This window comes from Haliotis rufescens, unplaced genomic scaffold (assembly GCF_023055435.1).
Source record: "Haliotis rufescens isolate VD_foot unplaced genomic scaffold, xgHalRufe1.0.p SCAF_2, whole genome shotgun sequence".
Classification (NCBI taxonomy): Eukaryota; Metazoa; Mollusca; class Gastropoda; order Lepetellida; family Haliotidae; genus Haliotis; species Haliotis rufescens.
In genome coordinates this window covers 45,832,255-45,850,288 of record NW_025963890.1, presented here as the reverse complement: position 1 = coordinate 45,850,288, position 18,034 = coordinate 45,832,255, and the positions used below count along the sequence as shown (strand labels likewise).

The 18,034-nt window shown below is 38.4% G+C and overlaps 1 long non-coding RNA gene across 1 annotated transcript; it reads left to right on the top strand.

The window, feature by feature from the left end:
- Nucleotides 1-916: 916 nt before the first annotated feature.
- LOC125382083 lies at nucleotides 917-17,798 on the top strand. The gene is made up of 3 exons (XR_007222281.1): nucleotides 917-1,183; nucleotides 1,469-1,683; nucleotides 17,529-17,798. It is a non-coding gene; the product is annotated as an uncharacterized LOC125382083 (long non-coding RNA).
- The last annotated feature ends 236 nt before the right edge of the window (nucleotides 17,799-18,034 follow it).

Sequence of the window (18,034 nt, the reverse complement as noted above, 5' to 3'; positions counted from 1 at the left end):
TGAGACATACCTGAATATTGCACATCATTTGACATGTTGCCTGAAACACATGCCTGAATATTGTACATCACTTGACATGTTGCCTGAGACATACCTGAACATTGTACATCACTAGACATGTTGCCTGAGACACATGCCTGAATATTGTACATCACTTGACATGTTGCCTGAAGCACATACCTGAATGGTATATATGACAACGTGTAAATAACGGTAGTGATAACAATATGGAGCTTAAAGTTGTTCCTGCAAGTTGCTGTGACTGTAACACAATATTTCACCGGGTACGTATTCCTGTCAATAACGATCTCTTCATGGGGCTAAATGATAAACATAAAATCCTATTGCTCGTAAGTAAATTATAGCCACTGTTCGCTTTGTGCATTGTAAGCCAAGTTTCCCATCTAAATAGATGGCGTGTGGATCTTTATTCGCTACTTTAACCAGATTAAAAGATGCTTAAGATAAACATTTACTGAAAATGGAATGTGTCCTTTACGATAGTACTAAAAAGCAAATATATCTTCGCAAAAACATAACACATAACTCATCTTGAAAATGTATTATTTCTCAGACAAACACGTTACACGCCTGTGTGGCTCCAATGACACCTTTGTATAAAAGATGAGCTTCTCGGGTCTGTACAGTGTAATCACCGGGTACGATCTGTAGGGTTTAAGATAACTATGTGGGTCGTGCAATAATCTCATCTCAGTGGCCCATCAATCACCAAACACCCTGCTTCTGCCACCCGCTCCATGACGGGTGCGATGTTCTGGGGAGGGGACCGCCATCAACGCCAGCCAAAGAGAGTATGAGTCACTGCAGTGGGTTGACTCACGAACAAGAGGTACAACCCACTCTGTCGATAGCGTCACAGCAGTCATGTGGGTATATTCAGGGTATCTGCAGGTATTCTGTCTCCCTGCGTGTTCGGCTTACCTGTGATATGTTCCCGAATCACTTTGGATTTTCTGAATGGAACTACCTGTAGTTTGTGAATGAGATAAAAATGACAAGTGAAACTTACATCTATTGTATTTCTCTTGGGAATCTTTCGTATTACTGTTGTATAAAGGGATAGAGTTAAATCATATCTTGTCACGGGAATCATCAAGGTAAGGGCGTCGCCAGGTTCTCATTGTTTATCCAATTGGACCATTTAGCAACTAAATATTTTAAGGTAAGATGTAACTGAAGTCCCAGTCTTACATTAATGCGATAGTTTAAAAAAAATTAAATTGGATTTGCTTTCATGTGTAACTGGGTAACACGTGTAAATATATTTGGCAGATAGGTATGCAATGTTCGCGTATACACGAATGTTTGGTTTCCTAAAACGTATGGATATTATCAGAATATAACGGACCATGTTTCTCGAGTCTTGAGTGTCTGGAGTAAGGAGGATATATCTGCTGCTGATGTACGTGTAGGATGTGGAAGTGATACCAGTGATGGTATGTTGCAGAGAGTCCACACTGCACTGACCTGGAAATGAGTCGTCAAGTCCTCTGTCCTGTATGGCTGCTGGCCACTTGTGTGTTGTCGGTCCAGTGCTCGCTGCTTCCATACGGTGATACCGAGGGTCACATTGCCACCCCCGGGGTGGACGATGGTTCTGGCCCCTCCCTCAGTCTACAGCCGCCTTTCCGATTTTATGGAACAAACTACAACACTTCTTTTGTAAGTACTTAAAAACGGTTCCTTTGTTTTGGCAATGGTCATATTGTGATAAACATTAGTTTGTTCTCTTAAATATTGACAGTATATTTCAGATTTTCTGGAAAAAGCTACAGCACTGCTTTTGTTTTGGCAATGGTCATATTGTGAGAAACATTAGTTTGTTTTCTTAAAGTGCTTTCAAAACCACAGTGTTCATGTTGTTTGAGTTTGTTATCACCTGTGTCTGTGACTCGGTTACATATGATTAGTGCACAATTTCTCCAGCAAAATGAACATGGATGGAAATCAAATATTTACATAAGGGAGTTCAATGGCTTATCCCAACTGGGAATATAAGTGGGGCGATAGAGAAGTCAGTTTTGTCACTAGAGTGTAATAACTACATGCATATTTTGTTTACACAATAACTAAATACCAAAGGTCAAAACAATTCAACCTGGTTATTTAATTGTCATTAACTAACACTATTTGCTCACATATTTAACTTAAATCAGTATACAGTTATTTTCGCTTGAGAGTTGTTCACATTATACATGTACATTGTGTTGTTTTTGCCACATTGAACTGATCATTCTAAAACATACTGCGCTGTTTCATATCCAAGTGAAAATCGCAAAAATTATTTATCTGACCCTTGTATACAACTTTATAGACAATATGTGAAATATGTCATGGATATGAGCGACTGAGTATAATTACCTGACCCTGGTATCACACTGCACAGGGCAAAATATGGAAAATCTTGAAAGATGTATTTGCATACTCAAAACATATCATGATACAGTCAGCTAAGTTATCAATCATATTGTTTGTTTGGATAACATAAACATCCAGTAGAAAGGGTATGTCAAGGAGTAGAAAACAGCTTGGATGCACTGACGACAATTGATGTACATAACACATTAATTACAAACTAATACAAGACAATTAGCTGTCTTACTGACCGTCTATCTGATTGTCATAACCTTGTAATGTACAATGTCTACTGTTATGTCACAGTGACACCTGGCACTTACACACAGAAAGATCCATATTAAATAGTTGGTTTTAATTTAAATAACATTGGAATTGAAGTGTGTGCGTCTAATGCAAATGCGTATATAATAATTACTTTGTAGGAGTACATGCAAGGCACTTCATATTGCTATCAACGTTAACTGTATGGCCACACATGTACATTGTTTGTGTATTTTAACCAAGTACACGTATATGTACATACATCAACTGTAATATAACAATTGCCATTGTGGTATTTATCAAACTACTACATGCTAGTATATGCTAGTAGATAAATGTATACATGTAGATTTGTTCAAGACAAGAGACAGAATGCAAATTGATCATAAATCAAATATTCATGTCAAACAAATAATTTCATGACAACATTATTACAGAAGGAATATTTTATGTTCTTCACATGTAGTTATCAAACATTACATGGACCTGCAAATTCAATCAAAGTGTAACATCGTAGAATACATTGTACATGTATGGAGTGTATTGTCATGGTCCGCCACGCGTTGTCAGCGTGATAGTCCCATAAAACTCCGAATTAGTGTCATAAAACATTATTCGCAAATTATTCGCAAATTATTAGCAAATTATTCGCCAATATTTGCAACTTATTCGCGAATATCCGCGGAATATTCCCAATTTTACTGCAGAACACGATAAGAAGCTTTTGCGTTTCAATAAACGTTCTGGTGTAACGAAATTGATATTCGTTATCACTTCAAAGTATATAGTATGCGAAAATGAAATTACTGTATATGCAATAATATTATGTCCTTTGTTTAGTCAGTGGTAAATTGTCACATATGTTAAAATTATTCGTACATGTGATGGAACTTAGGTATATAGGCATTAAATATTTAATTAAATCTATCAGACAGCTTTTGTTCTTTTTGCATAATTTGTAATGTTATTGAACATATATATAACTCCTAAAAGTTTGACTGACGATTTCAAAGTTCAAGTTAACGTTGTTTTATTCAGATGGGTGTGACCATAGATCTTTGCGTACCTCATCATATATTTATAACATTCATGAAGTATTTCGTTTGGACAATACCTGTCCCTCATCTTTGTAACGCCAGTGGGTGACCATACTTAACGTTAAGAGCCTTTAGATGCTATCACAGACACACGTAGAGAAACACATTGCAACTGTCAAGGCAACGACTTGTACACGGTCATATCAGCCTCACTGATATATGCGCGACTCAAGAACTTCCACTCCCCTATTTGTGTCACACAAGAAGACATCATTTCGATTAACGCCCCTCTTTTCTACACACGAGATTCAATTAAATATTTATCAACGCCCGAATTATATGTTATGCGAACTTCTATTACAAATAAACCAGATTCTACGACATATTAATTATAATCAGCTTCTACTATACATAAAACAGCTTCTGCCACACTTAAACAAGCTTTTGTCACACATAAACAAGCTTCTGTCACACATAAACAAGCTTCAACCACACACAAACAAGCTCTACCACACATAAACAAGCTTCTACCGCACATAAACAAGCTTCGTTCAAACATAAACAAGCTTCTACAACACATAAACGAGCTTCTACCACAAATAAACAAGCTTCAACCACAAAATAAACCAGCTTCTACCACACATAAACAAGCTTCTACCACACATAAACAAGCTTCAACCACAAATAAACCAGCTTCTACCACACATAAACAAGCTTCTACCATACATAAACCAGGTTCCACCACAAATAAACCAGCTTCTACAACAAATAAACAAGCTTCAACCACAAAATAAACCAGCTTCTACCACACATAAACCAGCTTCAACCACAAATAAACAAGCTTCTACCATTCATAAACCAGGTTCCACAACAAATAAACCAGCTTCTACAACAAATAAACCATCTTTTACCACACATAAACAAGCTTCTGTCACACATACCAAGCTTCTACGCACATGGACAATCTTCTACCACACATAAAGAAGCTTCTACCACACATAAACCAGCTTCTACCAAACATAAACAAGCTTCGTTCACACATAAATCAGGTTCAACCACACATAAACAAGCTTGCACCACACATAAACCAATTTCTATCACACATAAACCACTACTTTACCAGACTTTATTACATAAATTTGTCACAGCTTCTACCATACAGCAGAATGTATTACATATGCACACATTGATCATATAAACGCACCAATGTGTATATAATATTTACCACCGCCCGAATTATATGTTATGCGAACTTCCATTACAAATAAACCAGCTTCTACGACATATTAATCAGCTTCTATCACACATAACTAGCTTCTGTCATACATAAACAAGCTTCTGTATCACATAAACAAGCTTCTACAACACATAAACAAGCCTCGTTCACACATAAATCAGGCTCTACCACACATAAACAAGCTTCTGCCACACATAAACAAGCTTCTATCACACATAAACAACTTTCTTACACACACAAAATCAGATTCTACCACACATAAACAAGCTTCTTTCACACATAAAAAAAGCTTCTTTCACACATAAAGAAGCTTCTTTCACTCATAAACAAGCTTTATTCACACATAAACCAGCTTCAACCACAAATAAACAAGCTTCTGCCACACATAATTCAGGTTCTACCACACATAAACAAGCTTCTATCACACATGAACAAGTTTCTGTCACACACAAACAAGCTTCTATCACACTTAAACAAGCTTCTATCACACATACACCAGCTTCTATCACACTTAAACAAACTTCTATCACACATAAACCAGTTTCTACCACACATAAACAAGTTTCTATCACACACAAACAAGCTTCTCTCATACATAAACCAGCTCCCACCACACATAAACCACTACTTTACCAGACTGTTTTACATAAACTTGTAACAGCTTCTACCATGCAGCAGAATGTTTTACATATGCACACATTGATCATATAAATGCACCAATGTGTATCACACAGTATATACATATACACAAGAACGTTATCACATATCAATCTCAAAGATTGCGCCGATAGACCATTCTGTATACTAGATGGACTTCCGTGAAGATCTGGTACACATGTCCCATTAATTCGAATACACCGTTTGATGTAGATGCTGTGATACCATCTCCTCATAGGGCGCTCGTGCTGCGATAAATATAGGCGGTTTGGTCTGAACAGTATCAAGCTGTGGTATACTTTATATAAGGTATTCAGATAAGAGTGCGGAACTTATTTGAGAAGGTACATCTGCAAAGTTGCTTTTTAATAACCCCACTACTACACTATCCCATTAGGGCTTTAAGAAACGGAATAAATAATGTAAATGGAACATATGACAAGATATGAGGACTTTATTGCTTCTGGGTCATGACTGTAGGACGTTTAAAAGTAAATTATCTCACCTTTATCAAAGTCAAGAATATATCTAAAACAAAGTCGAACTCGGGTCTTCGGCGTGACGAGCGAACGCTTTACCACTAGGCTACCCGACCGCCCCATCATAAAAATGACATCAGGAGTGCAGAAGAGTGCATATATTGATTCAGGTGTGTCAGTCCTATGTTGCGCAATATTTGTCAAAGCTCTTTCTTGTGTCTTTTACATTTTTTTTGTTATGATGACATGGGGTGTATAATTGGTATGCAGCCATAGAGTGTTGATACTTCACAACGCATCCCTGGATTCAGCATAATACTAATTATATGTTATGTAGGCGTTCGAAAACATGTCACAAGGTGTATGTACAATGAATGAATATCTCAACCCCCCAAAACAGGCTCTCTCAATACAATTTGCCAACAGAATCACTCCTAAAGAAACTTCAAAACCAGGTCAAGAGAAACGACTTCTATTTTTGAATACATGTTGCTATGAGCTATTTCTTTCAGGGCTCAATGTGAATCAATGCCTTCTTGTCAAAACAAAGTCAGGTGGGGACCTGACGCCATACACAGTTCTACCATGAATTTGGAATTTACCCGATTCTGATTGGTCAATCAGAGGCTATTAAATCACAATAAACCCCCTATGGTTGAAAGAGCTGGTTTGCATCACCGCGGAAGCTAATATTCATAGAATAGTACTATTTTCAGTCATTGTCAGTAGGCATATTTAAATAATTATATCTACAATTACAGGTTACAAAATGCACATATGCAGTTACTACAATATTCAAGGATGTGTGGCAATACATTTCGTGCAGAAAACACGAAAGAAATCTACAAAGTACGGTGGCCCATAAGGGACATGGAGTCTGTTTTTCAATATTTTGATATTTCACTTACTGTTATCGTAACCTTTTGCAAATTAACACAATTTGTCATACAAATATGTGATAAATTATGTGTAAAGAAGTTATTGAATCGCTGAAAAGTGAAGCGAAAATATCAAAAACTAAAATGAAAATGTCAAAAACAAAAACGAAAAAGTCAAAAACTAAAATGAAAATGTCAAAGTCAAAAACAAAAATATCTAAAACAAAAGCGAAAATGTCAAAAACTAAAATGCAACTACAGAAAACTATTTCCACCGCAGTGAAAAAGTATTTACACCGGGGTGATAATATTTACACCGTGGTGATAATATTTACACCGCGGTGAAAGCATATAAAAGGATTTTCATTTTTCGTAACTTTTCTATTTTAGTTTTTGACATTTTCGCTTCACATTTCAGCGATTCTATAGCTACTTGAAAGTACATTTTACATGTTTTCGGTTGTTTTTATACATGATTTATCCCATAGTTGTATGACAAATCGTGTTAATTTGCAAAAGGTTACCATAAAAGTAAGTGAAATATGTCCATGTCCATGTCCCTTATGGGCCACCGTAACAAATGGAATGTATTTACGTTTTGGAGACAACAAAGAGCTTGGAATTTTGGCGCTTTTCTATATACGACTGTGACGTCATAATAGTGACGTGCGTTGTAGAGTGAAAGCCTTGCAAAGCTTGTTTTGTTTTCTTTAGGGATGCCCACCTCATGTTAGCTTACCAAGTTGCCGTGCTCATATGCTTTCAATGCCTGTTATATGTTCGAGTAAAGTATTACGGTGTAAACAAACTGCTTGAGTATATACAGCGCTATATTTTGTTCGGTGATTCCGTAATTCAGATCGATAACCCACTCAAAACAATGAACTCAACCCATGCCGCTTCACTCAGTATATTTGCTAACACCAAAGAGTTCGCGTTATATATATTTAGTAATGGAGATAAACATACTGTGTTTTCAATGTAGAGCTAGGTTACCTGTAGATTTAACCGCGCTAAATTTAACATTCAATTTAGCGCGGTTAAATCTACAGGTAACCTAGCTCTATATTGAAAACACAGTATGTTTATCTCCTAATTAACCAAGCACAACAAAACATATAAGAATCCACTGCATGTAAGATAGTGATTTGTTCATCTCCTCATTTAAGCTGCTTACTCACCGCCCTGCTATAATTACTTTCTTTATGATAACATTGTCAAGGAATATTATTACACACTGAGAAGATATGAATACACAATGCCTTTGAGAATGTGGTCAAATGTAACAAATGTTTTATTTGGGATAACACCTTTTTAGTAAAGTACAGATTCTCGTACTTTTTTGTGTTGAGTCCCGTACGGGATTCGATCCCACGCTTGCCAGAGTGAGGGACCTAATCGCCAGCACACAAAGTCAGCGATCTAACCCACTCAGCCACCGAGGTTTCCACAAACTGAAAAGTCCGACAACTGGCAGTCTTCATCACGTACTGAGAAAGTGTTATCCCAAATATAACATTTGTTACATTTGACCACTTTCCAAATAGCATTGTGTATTCATAGCTTTCGGTCATGGGAGCCGTGCCAATTTACACTTGTCAGAGGGGTACTCAAAGTACGTGATGTAGACTACCAGTTTGTCGGACTTTCATTTTTTGTGGAAGCCTCGGTGGCTGAGCTATACAATGAACAGTCAGTTATAAACAGGGACAAAACGTGTTCTCTGTTCCTAAACTAGTTGTTATGATTTATCGTTCACCATTTAGCTTCGTATTCCATACGTAATTTTAAAATACAATTTACTTTCTTGTAATGCTCGCTGCATGATCTCTGCAAAAAGCAACAGAAGAGAAATTGGCCAGTAATGAGGCTTTTATTTCAACGTACTTTGTCAATTTATGATCATCTGAGAGAGATATCTTGAGGAGTTGATGCATTAAATCTACTTTGGTATTGTGATCACAAGCTTTGTTTATAAATGTGTATGGATTATGATAGCCTATTCTTAAACCAAGAAAACATTTCCCAACATGCTCCACTATAAGGGTAACGCTATTTGTCAGGGCATTATCATTTGCAGAAGCCCGAGGTCTTCCATTAACTGCCCGACGAAGAATAATTCTATCCATTTTACCTACAATACCAGATAACCAGAATTAATTTCGCTTCGCTGAAATGCAGGAACAAATATGGGATATCATTGATAGATATTGGCCTTAATTTCATGCTTTGTGTACTCATAAGACTTTGATTATAACGTTTTCTTGTAGACAATACTGAGTAGGTTGAGCATAAAGGCTCAAGAAGTAGGATATGTTTTGGCATCTAATCCCTTAATAGTACTGAATTAGTTGCCGTGGTGGCACTTAAGGATCGATTTCAAGGTCGTCATGTGCTGTTGTTTTTAAAGAGAAGTACAATACTTGTCTTTAAATCCTAGCGACCCATTGTTTTCGTTTTAGTCAAAGAAAGAAAATCCCCGAGTGCCATTCTGTCTTCAGTTTGCGTGTACGAGTGACGTAAAACGACTCACAAATCAATGTTTTAGACCTGGTGCACAAGACATGGTGAGTGACCCTGTGTTCCCCGGAGACCTCGCGTCTTCTCCTTCACTCCACATGGCTGAACCTATCATCATGGAGTCTACTGATAGGAAGCCACAAAGCTTATAAACTCGTCATTGGTAGATTTACGAGTGTGTATGTGAGACAGTGATTAGAGATTCTCCAAACCCGAGGACGCGGTTCACTGTGCAAGTGGGTGTGACACAACAGCGATAGGGGCGTATTACTTGCATCGAGGTATCCGAACACCTCACATAGCTCCGTGCTGTCCTTGTCCCATTACATCAAGCGGGGAGGATGTTTTCGAGACAAACCAGCACATCGCATACTTTATCCTTTTAGGGTGGGTGTGGGTGTGGGGTGTTGTGTGTGTGTGTGTGTGTGTGTGTGTGTGTGTGTGTGTGTGTGTGTGTGTGTGTGTGTGTGTGTTTGTGTGTGTTTGTGTGTGTGTGTGTGTGTGTGTGTGTGTGTGTGTGTGTGTCTTTATTTTTTAGTAATTTCCATCACATGAGCTACGCCAGGATTTTTGTTGTTACAAAAAATGCACTTTGCAATGTGTCAGTGTTTGAAGCTTTTGTAGTTGGATTAACATGAAAATCTGCTACGAACGCCGTGACATAACTGGAAAACTGTTAAAAGTGGCGTTAAACCAAACTCACTCACTCACTCAATCTGCTACGAACTTGCACGTGTCGGGAAATGAACTGTATTGTCTTTAGTTCTAAACTCCCGTTACCGTGATAACCTCAATATCGTCTTCGGGTGGAAGCATCTTCCCCAGACAAGGACTATAAAAGTCCAGTTTCCACCCTTGCCGAACTAGGCTGGAATTCCGGAGTTACATTTTGGCTGGACTAACGAGTCAATGCATAGCCCAATCAAAATCATATAACGAACCACACATTTGGTTCGTAAACAACATGATGGATTTCAACATGCAAATTTCGGTCGACTGCAGTATTTGCAAAGCATTTGTCCCATCAACTGGGCGTCGACTGTTATTTTGCAAATTAATTTATGTTTTTAATGAAGGTGCTCATGTGAGTTGATAAACGTCGCGGAGTAAGACCAGTTTTATTACAATATAGATCTTGATTATCGTTCAGATCATCTTGTATGGGCGCCGCCATTTTGTTTGAAGCAAATGCAAGTGATATGAGAGGTGGAATCTGATTGGTCAATAGAGGGACATAAAAGGGATATAACTCGTCATAGCCACTGGTAGTGCTACGTTCTAGTTAGGCTAGGGTGGAAAGTGGATTTTAAAGTCAGTTAACGCCCTTGCCTAAAGGATGTGTGTAAAAGAATATGGAAAACAGATAAACATTCTGCTAGTGGAAGTGTAGCATCTACCTTGTATTGTTTAATCTTTCTTTGATTTAAACATATTTATTCACAAGGAGTGAACGGGATTGGGGGACAAGTTCTTCCAACTAAGAATGTCCTCTCCCTGGTATTTACAAAAAAATCACAATTTCAAATTCAATATATATGCATACAACACTATAGATAAGAGAGAGAGAGAGGGAAGAGAGAGAGAGAGAGAGAGAGAGAGAGAGAGAGAGAGAGAGAGAGAGAGAGAGAGAGAGAGAGTGAGAGAGATTGTTGAATGAACAGTTCTTTACACAAATCTTTCACATTTATTCGAACATGTACAGTTCGGGTGATCTTTTATACCAATTCTATATAAATCATAATTCAATAATTGACTGCACATGTATCTCAGTTTTGTGTGTAAGATATTATATTTTATCATATAATGGGTAGGTTTCTCGGCAGGATAAAGCCAACGGATAAAAACGATATCCTTTGGGTTCATATGCGGATAGAGATGCAAATATCGGTCAAGTAGGGACTACTTTCACTGTTTATAAACGAACATGGAGTCGCCCTTGTTATTCGTCGATCGAGTCAGAATTAACCATCGGGAATCTGGATAAACTACAGAGATAATTGCTATCATTATCAAAAGAACAGTCTAATATACTGAAAATCAGTGTCTAACTGTGACGTAGCGAAGGCATTTTATAAGTTTTGGCAACTTTGGAGAAACAATTTTGCGAGGGCACGAGGCCTAGCCAAGCGGGATCAGTAGCCATGTCTGTGCTTGTAGACCTCTGCGGCTTGAAACTTTCTCCACAAATTAAAATAGTTGGATTTGGCCGAAATATGTTTGAATTGTCACCTTGTTTCGTTTTGTCGCTGTGTGAACATCTGACTACACTGTTTAACGTTATGACACGACAGACCGACTGTCAACAACGTCTGACTGTGGCCGTGACGTCTCGTAGACTAGGTTTAGAGTAGCTTCCCTTTGACAAAGGGCAGTTTCTCTAGCGGACAGACCGATTGATTGCCGCGAAAGGCAATTAAAAACAATTGTTGTTTGCGTATATGTTGCTTCGCTACTGTATAAGAAACAGATTTCAGTTGGAACTATATTGGCTACACACTCGCATGATAACCTCTTTTTCTTTTTTCATAAGCGAAGTGACGTGGGGTGGTGCTTTTGTAACGAATTTTTAAAACAAGAAATATTAGAATTTCGGAATAGAGTTCCACAATCGGATAGACAATGGGTAAAAGGATTCACACGAATGTCTTAGTCTTGTGAGAGGAACACTGATGTTTTCAGAGTTTCTGAGACTGTATGAGTTTTTTGCAGCAACGGTTTTGGGTAGAATATCTGTTAGATAGGAAGGGCCATGTTATGATTAATTTTGAAGAAAATACAAGAAAAGTTTCTTTCTACGTTCAACTAAGGGTTCCCAACCGGTTTCGTAATATAATGAATGCCTGGGGGCATATTTAGGTAGACCAGTTACAATGCGTGCAGCTTCTAATTGTAATTGTTCTAATTTCTCACTTTGTCCTTCGGTGCAACCATCCGAAACCTCACATGCGTATTCAAAGTGTGGTCTTATGAACATTTTATATATATTCTTAATAGTATTTCTGTGAAGTAGATGTTTGAGTTTTCTCATTGAGTAAATCATCTTGGAAGTTGTTTTAATTATGGTATCTATATGACAAGACCATTTGCCACTGGCTTCAAGCATAACACCCACGAGCTTATGACTGTTTACAGAGCTGATTTTTTTTCCGTTGAATTATAATTTTAGACCTCCATTGTTGTCTCTGCGAGAGAATAGAACCGATTTAGTCTTTTCGGGGTTGTAAGTTATGAGCCAAAGTTTCGCCCATTCACTTAAGATTGCTAAATTTGTGCTTAAGGAACGTTCCAGTACACTGTTATCATTGGATGACATGCCAATCGATGTATCGTCGGCAAACAGTCTTGTCATACAGTCTAATTTATCAGCAATGTCATTTACATAAACAATAAAGAGTAAAGGACCAAGCACGGACCCCTGTGGCACGCCAGCCTTCATGTATCTTGGTTTGGATATTTCCCCATTCACAAATACGCTTTGGCTACGATTACTTATGTAACTGGTAATCCATTTTAACAATTGGCCTTTTATACCATACCTCTCTAATTTGTACACAAGCCCACTGTGCCATACACGATCAAAGGCTTTTGATACATCACAGAATACAATACAATAGGTTTCTTTGTTATCTAGCGCTGTACAAATTTGGTGGTAAAGTTCTATTAGTTGATGGACAGTTGAGTGACCAGCCTGAAACCCAGATTGGTACTTATACAACAATTTGTTCTCATGAAAGTAATTATATAAATGTTTGAACACTACTCTCTCAAACAATTTTCCTAAACAGCTAATGAGTGATATATATCGGTCTATAATTAGAAACGATAGTGTGATCACCTTTCTTAAATAATGGCATAACGTTTGCTTTTTTCCACACTGATGGAAATATACTTGATTGTAGTGACATATTGAACAGTAAACACAATGCTTCGCTTATAGAATATACAGTTTTCTTTAATAATTTATGACAAATTTTATCCGGTCCAGAGGCTTTGTTCAGAGGCAAACATTGTATTATGTCTTCAATTTCCTTTTTAGATATGACTATGTTGTTCATCTCTGTCTTTGTACGAAATGTGAAGTCGGGCATAGTTGTTCTTGTATCATAGACATCTAATATAGATTGAAAATATTTATTCGGTATCTCTGTCTTTTCAATATCAGTAAAAATTGTCGGATGTTCGTCCGTATCATACTTTTTCAGAGCGGCTATGTTGTTAGCTGAAGCAGATTTCTTCATAACATAAAGTAAAACTTTCCAGTAAGAGGGTTTGTTTTCTGCATGCAATTCTATTAGCAATTCATCTTTCTTTTCAAACCTTTATCTCTCTGTATATTTATGCATTTCTTATTTTATGCATGTGATTTGTTTGTTTGTTTGTTGTTTAACGCTGCATTCAGCATTATTCCAACTTTATGACGGCGGTCTGTTTATAATCGAGTCTGGACCAGGCAATCCTGTGATTGATATTATGAGCCTCGATCCACGCAATAGATAGATAACATGCGTCAACCAAGTCAGCGAGCCTGACCACCCGATCCCGTTAGTCGCCTCTTACGACAAGCACAGTCGCCTTTTACGGAAAACATGGGTTGCTGAAGACCTATTCTACCCCGGATTTTCACGGGTCTTATGCAAATGACAACATACACAACATATACTACATTATTTCTATTTGTCGTTAGGAATTTTACTGCAGCTGCCGGTGATTTTTCTCCTAAATTGAAACAAGTATCGGTGTCATTCTTTCCAATGGTCTTGTGAAATAGCTTGGCAAATGGCATGACAACATCTAGGTCACGATAATATGTTTGTGGTTGCAGCTTCTCAACACGTATTTATGTATTTGCTTTTAAGCTTCTGTGGGAGAAAACAATTGGTCACGATTCGTCAAGGTCGGTTAGATTAGGTCAAGTTCAGCGTTAACGTTTTCGTACAACATAATTATATTATTGCAACTGTCTCAGGCTTGGTCATATCTACATGCATGGAACTTCAAGTTTGCGCGTATCTTAAAAATTCGACCACATCAAAAGTCATTTATGTCAAAGCTACAGTTAGGTCACAAGTTCAGGTCAATCTTGAGGTAATGTCTTGAATACGTTATTGATACCAGACGATATATAAAATGAACTTATCCCTCGTGGACCAAGAGAATTACTTTGGCATATGTCTCGAGAAGGTCAAAGGTCACTGTCACGACAAAATCGCTCAAATCGGTTTGTTTTTTCGCTTTCTCAAACATATGTAAAGCTTTTATCATTTCACTTACTATATACCTCGTTGCGACAATGTCCTGCACATGGAACCAGCAGAGGAGTTATTCCTTGGACTTGCTAAGAAAGGTAAACTCTCCAGTGGAATTCCATACATCGTTAGGTTTAACTAAATCAACGTCTTGGTGTGGACAAATAGTTCGTGTTTGCCTGAGGATAAGTAAAAGTAATGTAAAGGTTTGAACATTTCTACGAAGATATCAATATGTACAACATGATATATTACCAGATATGACTGTGACAACGAGTCGGTTCTTCTAGCCGTAGAGAAGGTCTAGCTTGTGTTCACATATCCGCGTTGCATCCATCGGTCGTAGAGACAGACTAGCTTTGTTTTTTTTAGATGAACATTTGACTTGCCTTTGCATGTATTTGTGACGGAAGCCACAGGTTGGGCAGGATTCGCTCACATTTCGCGACCACCTGGTATCGTACAATCGACTCTGGCCTATGCAGAGATTTCTATTGGATATGGAAAGGGTTTTGTCGCTTTATCTTCATTTATTCGTATTGCATCTACATGTATCTTTTGAAGAGAAAGTCTAGTCTTGTGTTCATAATCCGTGTTGCATCCATCTGTAGTGGGGAAAGTCTAGCCGTGTGTTCATATATCCGTGTTGCATCTTTCTGTCGAAGAGAAAGTCTAGCCTTGTATTCATATATCCGTGTTGCGTACTTCTGTTGTAGTGAAAGGCTAGTCTTGTATTCATATATCCATGTTTCATCCATCTGTGGTAGTGAAAGTCTTGCCGTGTGTTCATATATCCGTATTGCATCCATCTGTGGCAGTGAAAGTCTTGCCGTGTGTTCATATATCCGTGTTGCATCAATCTGTGGTAGTGAAAGTCTAGTCTTGTATTCATATATCCGTGTTGCATCAATCTGTGGTAGTGAAGGTCTTGCCGTGTGTTCATATATCCGTGTTGCATCCATCTGTGGTAGTGAAAGTCTTGCCGTGTGTTCATATATCCGTGTTGCATCCATTTGTGGTAGTGCAAGTCTTACCGTGTGTTCATATATCCGTGTTGCATCCATCTGTGGTAGTGAAAATCTAGTCTTGTATTCATATATCCGTGTTGCGTCCTTCTGTTGTAGTGAAAGTCTAGCCTTGTATTCATATATCCGTGTTGCATCAATCTGTTGTAGTGAAAGTCTAGTCTTGTATTCATATATCCGTGTTGCATCCATCTGTGTTAGTGAAAGTCTAGCCGTGTGTTCATATATTCGTGTTGCATCCATCTGTGGTAGTGAAAGTCTTGCCGTGTGTTCATATATCCGTGTTGCGTCCTTCTGTTGTAGTGAAAGTCTAGTCTTGTGTTAATATATTCGTGTTGCATCGATCTGTGGTAGTGCAAGTCTTGCCGTGTGTTCATATATCCGTGTTGCGTCCTTCTGTTGTAGTGAAAGTCTAGTCTTGTGTTAATATATTCGTGTTGCATCCATCTGTTGTAGTGCAAGTCTTGCCGTGTGTTCATATATCCGTGTTGCGTCCTTCTGTTGTAGTGAAAGTCTAGTCTTGTGTTAATATATTCGTGTTGCATCCATCTGTGGTACTGAAAGTCTTGCCGTGTGTTCATATATCCGTGTTGCGTCCTTCTGTTGTAGTGAAAGTCAAGTCTTGTGTTAATATATTCGTGTTGCATCCATCTGTGGTAGTGCAAGTCTTGCCGTGTGTTCATATATCCGTGTTGCATCCATCTGTGGTAGTGAAAGTCTAGTCTTGTATTCATATATCCGTGTTGCATCCATCTGCCGTAGTGAAAGTCTTGCCGTGTGTTCATATATTCGTGTTGCATCCATCTGTGGTAGTGAAAGTCTTGCCGTGTGTTCATATATTCGTGTTGCATCCATCTGTGGTAGTGAAAGTCTTGCCGTGTGTTCATATATCCATGTTGCATCCATCTGCCGTATTGAAAGTCTTGCCGTGTGTTCATATATCCGTGTTGCATCCATCTGTGGTAGTGAAAGTCTAGCCTTGTGTTTATATATCCGTGTTGCGTCCTTCTGTTGTAGTGAAAGTCTAGCCTTGTGTTTATATATCCGTGTTGCGTCCTTCTGTTGTAGTGAAAGTCTAGCCTTGTGTTTATATATCCGTGTTGCGTCCTTCTGTTGTAGTGAAAGTATAGCCTTGTGTTCATATATCCGTGTTGCGTCCTTCTGTTGTAGTGAAAGTCTAGCCTTGTGTTTATATATCCGTGTTGCGTCCTTCTGTTGTAGTGAAAGTCTAGTCTTGTGTTCATGTATCCGTGTTGCGTCCTTCTGTCGTAGAGAAAGTCTAGTCTTGTGTTCATATATCCATGTTGCGCCCTTCTGTTGTAGTGAAAGTCTAGCTTCTGTAAATTGCAGGTTTATCCAGATTCTGTTCAAGTATCTTGTAATCTGTAAAGAGAATCTAGACATAGAGTTTGCGATCATTGGTCCGCCATAATGCAGTGTGCTGGTATTCTCTCTCCTGTTAAGCTGAACAAAACAAGAGTCAGCCCTATTTCTTTATGTGTCCCCGTCAATAGGTTTATGGGTGTTCCTGAATAAAGATACAGCGCCGTAGTTGAAAACCCATTTCTTAAAGGTTATCGCTGCCACACGGGATGAAAAAAACAAACAATTATTTCTCAGTGTTTGTTGTGTAATATACACAAATTCATGGTATTAAATCAAAGCTTTGTCAAGTTTGATTTTAACAATGTCGGTGTATATATTGCAGTGTCATTGGAACAGGTAAGAGAAATTCCCTTCTGTAGGAATATAATGGACTAATGTTATTTTTTTCAATGTGTCAATTTACGAGATAATTTTCCATTCCAGGTGAACAATGATGGTTCTGTGACATTCATTAAGGCTGGAACATTTCAAGACACAACCTCTGATCCCGGAAATACTCCAGCAGTGTGTGGCCTGTGCACTGACATTGATGTAACCGTAAGTGGATCCGTCTGGTACGTCCTCAGTACGTCTTCAGCATTACGTCAAACTGTCGCCGAAGACGTCAGGCGATACCAGGAGTTCCCGGCAGACTATACGCCGTCCTGGGTACTGTTGGCGACGTGGGCCGATGTTGCTACATATAAGTCAGAAGACAACAAGGCAAGTTGCCCAGGAGTGTGAGTGTGTTAGGTTTGACGCCGGCATGAACACTATGACAGTTATAGCGGCGTGTGAGTTTGATGTTAGAGGATGGTGCGAAGTCATGCGGTTTGTAGATGCAGGTACCTCGTGAAACCCACGGTATGGTACCGACAAACCTATTAACATAGTCAGGGCGAACCGGGATTGGAACCCCCGGCATAGGTCTAAGGGACGCAATTCTGCAC